This window comes from Dermatophagoides pteronyssinus, unplaced genomic scaffold (assembly GCF_027571235.1).
Source record: "Dermatophagoides pteronyssinus isolate colony J.1.1.1.1 unplaced genomic scaffold, Derpt_VIB-CSIC_2022.12 sq0003, whole genome shotgun sequence".
NCBI lineage: Eukaryota > Metazoa > Arthropoda > Arachnida > Sarcoptiformes > Pyroglyphidae > Dermatophagoides > Dermatophagoides pteronyssinus.
Window position 1 is genome coordinate 806,940 of NW_027461527.1, and position 8,731 is coordinate 815,670.

Sequence of the window (8,731 nt, forward strand, 5' to 3'; positions counted from 1 at the left end):
ACAAACGAATAAATAATCCTCTTTTCTTGCCCGATTTTTTTCATCCGGTTATACATGCAGGATGATGATGGCCAAAATGTGTTTTATGAAAATACAAGTGTGTGTTGCCGGCCTTCGGCCAGCAGCACGCACACTTGCTTCAGCCCGTAGATTCTGGCAGATGAGCGGCTACGCCGCCCATCGCCCAAATCTTTGGCTGAAGTTTTGTTCTTTTGGGATTCTATCCAACTTTTTATTCATTTGATACAATCGATTATTTGTTTTCTATCCATTTGTTTCGGGTCTCACCGAAAATCGGTCCAAAAAATATATCGCTAGTGGAGAAAATCGCCAAAAATAGCCACAAATATTGGCGCTTTAGTTAGTTCCTCCCGGAAAACCTAGTTGCACAAACCTTACCTAATCTGCTTGAACCAAATTTAAATTATATTTGAATATTTCCATTTTTTGGCTATTTTTTCCTATTGGGATTTTTTGCAAACCACAATTTTCTCTAAGGCTATGGTCCCATTGCAATGAGACCTGGGCCTAAGTATTAACATTTCGTGTTGCGCAGACTGTTGCGCACATTGACTTTTTCTGCAGACCCTTTCTATCACATTTGTCAAATTTCCTAACACATTTCTCTGCTAATTGCATTTGCTAACACATTTCTCTGTTAACGACACTCTCGAGAAGCTTCGCTTCTCGTGTTTATTATATAGACAAGTGTGTGTTGCCGGCCTTCGGCCAGCAGCACGCACACTTGCTTCAGCCCGTAGATTCTGGCAGATGAGCGGCTACGCCGCCCATCTCCCAAATCTTTGGCTGAAGTTTTGTTCTTTTGGGATTCGATCCAACTATTTATTCAATCGATTATTTGTTTTCTATCCATTTGTTTCGGGTCTCACCGTAAATCGGTCCAAAAAAATATTTGAATATTTCCATTTTTTGGCTATTTTTTCCTATTGAGATTTTTTGCAAACCACAATTTTCTCTAAGGCCGCGGTCCCATTACAATGAGACCGGGGCCTAAGCGTTAACAATTGTTTCTATCCTCGCGAGGCAATTCGTGTTGCGCAAACTGCTGCGCACATTGACTATTTCTGCAGACCCTTTCTATCACATTTGTCAAATTTCCTAACACATTTCTCTACAGACCCTATTTGCTAACACATTTCTCTGTTAACGACACTCTCGAGAAGCTTCGCTTCTCGTGTTTATTATATAGATTTTTCTGGTTTTTGTTTTTGTGATTAATTTCATCATACCGGAACTATGGTCGCCCTATATCTATATCGATAATAATAAAAATATTAATTAAGTTCCTGGAACAACAATTTTTTTTCAGTACACAACATACATACATTTATCGTTTGGTCGGATTATTTTTTCTTCATTTTCTTTCTTCATATTGAAAAATTGTTGTTGTTGTTTTTTTTCATCATTTTTTTCGTGTTTTTGACCAAGTTGTTCAATGATGATGATGATGATGATAATCGATAAATAAATAAAATTAAAATTAAAAAAAATAAAAATAACAACCAAATATCATTATCAACATCCCAAGCGTACATTCACAAATTCAATCGAACCAGGAAAAAAACATTGAAACCATACGACCAAATTTTTTTCTGGAATTCTCTTCCATGAGCATTCCAAACGAGATTCCATAACAACAACGAATTTTTTTTTGTTGTTGTTGTTGTCCCCTTCATGAATATCGTTGTTCGGTGTTTCGTTCGAAATTTCGAACATTTAATGTGTTCGAATTTTTTTTTCTTCAATCAAATTTTATCATATAATCAATATTTTTTCTTTTTTTTTTCTAATCTGATAATAATGATCAATATGGCCATGGATATAATTACATCATACGAATCGATGAATGAAATAATGAACATTTTTTTTATGACCATTATATTTTCGGTTACCGAATGGTTTTATCAAGGTTTTTTATTATTATTATTGTTCGTTTTATTATTATTTACGATACAATTTTCGAGAATTCATTGATTATGTAATGTTTTTCGATTTGAAAACGACTACTTTATTTCTACTATCAGCTACTCTTATGATAATCAATATCGAAATGAAATGACGATCGAAATGTTATCAATTGATTGGAAATTTTCCGATTCTTTCATTGATAACATTTTATTCACATAGAAGAATAATTAATGAAAGAATTCAACAACAACAACAACAAAATATTTTGGTAATCATTTACAATGTCATTTATTCATTGAATTAATTTCCCTATAGAGGATGATTCTTGATGTTTTTTTATTTGGTTGACAATTGTCTGTCGCTCGTATGATGTGCATACCACCACATACCATAAATAGACCATTCAAACCGAAAAAAAAGAAAACTACAAAATCAAAAATCGATGTTCTGATGTTTCGATTAATTAATTTGATGTTGATGATGACGATCAACTACCATCGCTTTCATAATCATTGATTATGACGATAAATTTTTTTTTTGAAAAAGCAAAACATTAATGGATTCTGGTGTAACATCGTTTGGGGAATTTTTTTTTCGTTTTAAACATCCCTATGGTACTATTTGTTCACTTCCTGATCGCCAATTCAATAGTTTGACATCATTTTAATGATGTTTTTTTTTAATTCAAAAAAATTTTCAAAAATTATTTATTGAACAACTCGATTCTATATTTAATTCATTTATCTACCATTGACGACATTTAAAAGAAAAAAACATTTCACTCTAGCCTGTATAGATGGCTGTCAATTCAACAATAATTCGTTCTTGTTTTTTTTTTGGTTGAATATACATTTCCGTCATTTTAATTTATTAAATTCAATTTTTGTTTGTTAGTTTGTTTGTTTTCATTTCTACATTCGCATCATCATTACTAATTTAACAATCCATAGGATATGATGTGGAAATAGTCGTCGAAATAGAATGTTGAAGTTGTTGACGATGATGTTGATGATGTTGATGATGAACATAACGAAATTGAAACAATTTTTCATCAACTATAATCGTCATTTTTTTTCCTACTCTAATTTGTCTATATTTAGATGGTTAATTCGAATTAAACATCTCAACATATATGATGGTGATAAAATATGGCCCCGAAATTCTGAATAATCATTTAGAAAACAAAAGTCAAAAGAATATTCTCTTTAATTTGTTTTTTTACTGGATGACATTTCGATTCTGTACACACAGTATTTTGTCAATTTGTCTTCTTTTTTTTTGTTGTTCATTTTCTATTCTAGCTAAACGAATTTGTTTTGTTTTTATTTTCATTTGCTTCACATTTCAAATGGATTCACATTCTATTTTTTTGAAAAAAACAAAGACATTTTCGATTCCTTTTCTGAATTACAATTTATGATGATGATGATGATTGTGTAAGCTTGTGAATCATGATGGACCCTATGGTTATTGTTGTTGTTGTTGTTATTGTTGATTTCAGTCGACTCAATCATCATCACAATCAGTCTAGAAGAAGGAAGAAAATCCACAAAAAAAATGGCAAAAATTTCTTTAAATTTCTTCAACTCAATCCAATCCATTGAATCTTTATTTTTAGCTGGTTTTTCTTTTTTCTGTTTTCTTTTTGTTCTTTTGGATTTCATTACAAATCGGTCCAAAGTTTGATAGGATTTTATTTTTATTATTTTATATTCTTTGTTAGTTTGGCGTTTTGTTCCAACGATTTGTTCTTCACATAAAGGCACATTGCCATTCTTCTAATTTAGGCACTTGAATGACTTGAACATTTTTGATGAAGGAAAATTTTTTAAAGACAGATTTTTCAATTCAATTTTTTTTTGTTTTTGTTCCAACCATCATCTTTTTATCTGATCAGGCAGCTAAAAAAAGGCTAAAGATTGAAACAAGTTAAAATACACAGTGAATTCTTGTTTGGATAAAGTTTTTTTTCATTTGATGTCAGGAAAAAACCTATCGATTCATTAATAAGTCTTTGATTTACTTGCTCGATCCTTGTGTATTACCAATCGATCGATCTTTACAACCCAAAGCAATATCAATGACGCCCAAAATTCAAGAATATAAATCTTATTTCATTCACTATATTTCATTCCAAACATAACTGTTATCGACAGGGCATCGTACATTAATAGTTGTCGAAATAAACGATAAAAAAATAAAGCCAAATATTTCAAAGATCGAATGATCCATTGACTTTTTCTTCTTCTTTTTTTTCCTGTTGATGATGATATATAACACACAGGAACTTAAAGTTATTACTTCGATGTATCGATATTGGTATTATCGATTGTTCTTTATTATTCTTCTTTTTTTTCATTCGTCATTGTTTTTCTACCAAAATTTTTTTGTTTTTGTTCTTTAGAAATAGAAAATTGGACCATTTCTTTCTTTGCTTTAAGTTATTATTCATTATGATGATGATTTGTAGTTTATCGACGTGTGTTTTTTTCTTTTCCCATTCGTTTGTATTCCAAGATGTTCACGGTATCTTTTGTTTTGTTGAATGGATCTTATCCTACACACAGACACACACAAACAAACAAACAAAATAACGTGAAAATTATATTAAAATAATAATAATTTCAATGATAAAAGATTTTATTAGTTACAATTGTATTATTTACAATGAAAATATACCTGATTATGTCGATTTTTTTCTTTTACTATAGCTGTTTTCTTTTTTGGTGATCATTTTTCATTTTCATTTTCCTGACACAGGAATAGAAAAAAACCCAAACAACAACAAACAAACATTCGATTCGTCCTATTTATGTCGAAATAGTTATGGCATCACAACATTCTACGAAAATTGCTAATTTTTCATTTATTCTGAAATATTTTTTCGGTTTTTGTTTTGTTTTGTTTGTTTGAGGTTTTCAATATGATGATGATGATGATAATGATGATGATTAATTAACCATTCTATCTTATGGATAGTTGAAGATTAAATTTGATTCATTATTTGTTAATTCTATTCTTTTTTTTTATCTTTGACATAATTGCAAATGCCTTTTTGTTTCATTGTTTGTTCCCAAAAAAATATATTAAATGTTCATCGAGTGGAACATTTTTGTTTTTTTTTCTCGTTTTTCTTTGTTTCTTTGTTGAAACTAAATGATATATTTATTTTTTCATCTAAAATGACGAATATTTTTGGCTATATTAAAGGTTCCATTTTAATCATATGATTTTTCCTCATCATTATCATTATTATTTTTGTGTGTGTGTTTACATTCTCTTCTTCATTCTCCCGGAAGAAAAATTTTTTGTTTTTGTTTTTGTTTTTGATTCACATCTTTCCGCATCTCTATATATGATTTTCATTATTTCCATTTGAGCTAATTTCAAGTTTTTTCGCTTAGAAAAAGAAAAACATTTAACATTATGTGATAATGATGGGTGAAAGATATGGTTGAAAGAAAATATTGCTTCAAAAAGAAATGAAATGGATCAACTTGATTTTGACCGAGAAAACAAAAAATAGAATTCAATGCTTTCAAGAATATATGAATGTAGGCCAATGACACTTGAAATTCATATTCAGTGAAGAAAAAAAGTTTACTTTTATTTTGTTTTGTTTTTTTGGTTTCTTGACGAAACATTTTAAGTTTTTGTTTTTCGCATTCTTTCTACTACGAATCAAATGATTCTTTAAACACCAATGTTTGTGTGTGTGTATGATGGCCATTTATCATTTTTTTTTGTTTTTTCGTTCGTAGATAAAATTTTCTCCATCACTAACCACCCTCCACCACCAAGATCATTATCGAATATTTTGTTGTTTTTTTTCTGCTGGAAAAATTGATGTCAAGTAAAATTTAAATATCAGGATGAAAAAAAACGTGTAACTGTTGTTGACTTTTAAACTTTGAATTTATTTTTTCAATATTTTTCTCATTATTCCCCGTCAGTAGAAAACACACAATGAATAAAAATGAAACCGGCTAAACGAAATCACTGAATATAATTTTAAAAATTATTCAGCTATTTACACACCAACAGAATATTGAATACTTTGACTAATTTTTTTTTCTGCTGATTTTCGATTCTGTTTTTGTTGTTGTTGGTGCGGTAATATTTACTTCAAGGCTGTGTCAGGATCGTATTACAACAAACGACCAAAATAAACCATTTTTTGGCCGTTAACGATGAAAAAAAAACCGATAATCGACAACCACCATAGATTCTTTTCTATTTCAGAATTTCATATTTTACAATATCATTATGTATTTTTCGTTCATTTCATATTTATTTCCTTTTTTCACTATCACTTACTATATTGTATCAATGATATCATATCACGAGTAAACACCAACCAACCAACCAACCAACCAACAAACAAAATCGAGATGTTGATGATGCACAAATTACAATATAATATGTATAACTTTGTATAATATTGAAGACGAAAGAAACGAAACGATATTTTTATTTTTATTTTTGTTTGTTTGCCAAGTTTGTGACTTAAATGTCCAAAACTAATGGACCATTATTTTCAGTTTTTTTTTTGATATTCCATTTGTTATTTCCATCTCTCTCTCTCTTCTTTCATCTTTGGCCTACATATGAATGTTTCCATTGGTTTTCTGATATATTTTCTTTCGTTTTCTGGTTATCCGAAAAATAAATCTTGGTTTTTCTGATATATATTTTTTTTTTTTTTTTGATACAATTTGTCGGTATATTGGTCAACATTGTAACTAATATTTCGACCTAACTTAAAACGTTTCTTTTTCAGTGTTTTTGTATTCATTTAATAATTTTTTTATTGGTCGATAAAAATTTGAATGAAAATTTTAATTTTGAAATTTTTTTTAAATCTCTTTTTCTCTTTTGGCACTCATCATCATCAACGAAATTGATCTTTTGACGCCTGATGTGAAAGAATTTCAACAACAAAAACGAGAAAAAAAATCGATAATATGCAAAATCCAATCTCCTGACTTTTCCATCGTTTATTTTTTCCATATTTTCAAAGATCATTTCGTGCTACAGAATATCTGTTACTAAAACTATTTAACAGCCAGCAAAAAAAAAAGAAAAAGAAAAATTCTTTTGTTTCATTTTGTTTTGGCAGAATGTAATCTCTGTATGTATTATAAATTCATTGTAAAATTGCTGTTATCGTTATTGTTTCAACAACGAAAAAAAAATGAATGAATGAATGAATGATGTTGACAAATTTTTCAATTTTTCATCAAAATTATATGATAATTTAAGAGACAGACTTTAATCATTTTCGATAATGAAAAAAAAAGATGAAAATGATGTCATTGTTCTTGTCATAATCATCATCATTATTATGATATGAGAATGACATAATTTTAATCAAAAAAACTTTAAACAAAAAAATTTTTGAAATTAAAATCAAGAATTTCTTCTCGTTCGTTCGTTGTTGTTTCTTGTAAATCAAAAAAAAAAAAAAAAACATCCCAAAAAAATGATTATCATCATCATTCTGATTCGGGTAATGTGAAATGTGGAATTCGGAAACAAGCGAAAAAAAAGAAAAAGAAAAATTCTTAAGTTTATTATTATTTTCCATGCATATTTAACATTCATATGTAATTATCAATCAATTAGAATAATTACAACTGGATATTGACCATATTTTGTTTTGTTTTGTTTTGTTTCGTTTGTTATTTTCGATAATGAGAATAGACAACAGAATGTACAGATTCCAAAAACAACAAAAGAAAAAAAACATCGATGGATTTGTACCAAAAAAAATGAAACAAATGATGATAATGATGATTGGAAACAAATCGACAAACAAGACAAACATTAATAACAATTTTCTTTCGAAAAAAATAATTGGAATTTTATTCTCTCTCTCACTCCCTCTCACAATGTGGGTGGAAATGTTTTTGCAAAAAACATCCAAAATAGAAATCAAATCTATTCATATTGTTTTTCGGCCAAAAAGATTCCTTTTTTTCATTTATCTTACTTTTTGTTGTTGTTGTTGTAAACTAAATCCATTGATCTAATTCCATTTGATTTTTGTTTTCTGCAAATGATACTAATGATCAATAGAATCTTAGAATTGAAAAGTTAGAGAGAGAGAACGAGGAGAAATAAAAATGAAAATCATTTAAAATTTTAATATTTATTTTCGTTTTTTTTTTTTTTGAGAAAAATATTCTAAAAATATTTTGTTTTTGCTGTTGGCTTCTTAGATGAATTGATTTGGCAAGCTTTTTTTTACCCCCAACCAGCAAAAACCATCTCGAATGAATGATAGAAATTGAAGAGAGAGAAGAGAAAAACGATTTATCAATTGATTCTTCTTTCTCTAAATGAAGGCAACCAAATACATTGTCGTCGATGACAAGAAATTGAAATTCTTTGCTTTCCATCTAAGTTATGATGATGTTTTTTTTTGGTGTGGGTGATGGGGGGAAAATTATATTTTATTACCACCATCAATAGTAACAGTAATATTAGTATCTGTAGGCGTGTTCTCTGATTGTTGGCGTTCAAAAAAAAAAAAAAAAAAAAAATCAATTCACTGTATTCGGAATTTACTTGCTACTTCTTACTTCGATTATTATTATTTGTTTTTTTCTCTCTCTCTTTTTAAATTCTTTCAATATATTCTCTCTCTTGTTCACTCTCTTTGATATTTAGCTTTTTTAAATGCTACTAGCTAAAGAATATATTGTGGAATTTCAAAGTGAAAAACGAAAAATCACACAAAATTGCTACATACCAGAATATCCGTCTATATAATAATAATAATTGAAAGAATATGCGCTAC

At 28.7% G+C, this 8,731-nt stretch overlaps 1 long non-coding RNA gene across 1 annotated transcript; it reads right to left on the reverse strand.

Annotated features, from left to right (window-relative positions):
* Positions 1–3,269: 3,269 nt before the first annotated feature.
* Positions 3,270–4,702, reverse strand: LOC142646363 (uncharacterized). Its single transcript, XR_012847317.1, has 2 exons — positions 4,609–4,702; positions 3,270–4,486 (listed from the first exon to the last, which is right to left on the reverse strand). It is a non-coding gene; the product is annotated as an uncharacterized LOC142646363 (long non-coding RNA).
* Positions 4,703–8,731: the final 4,029 nt, after the last annotated feature.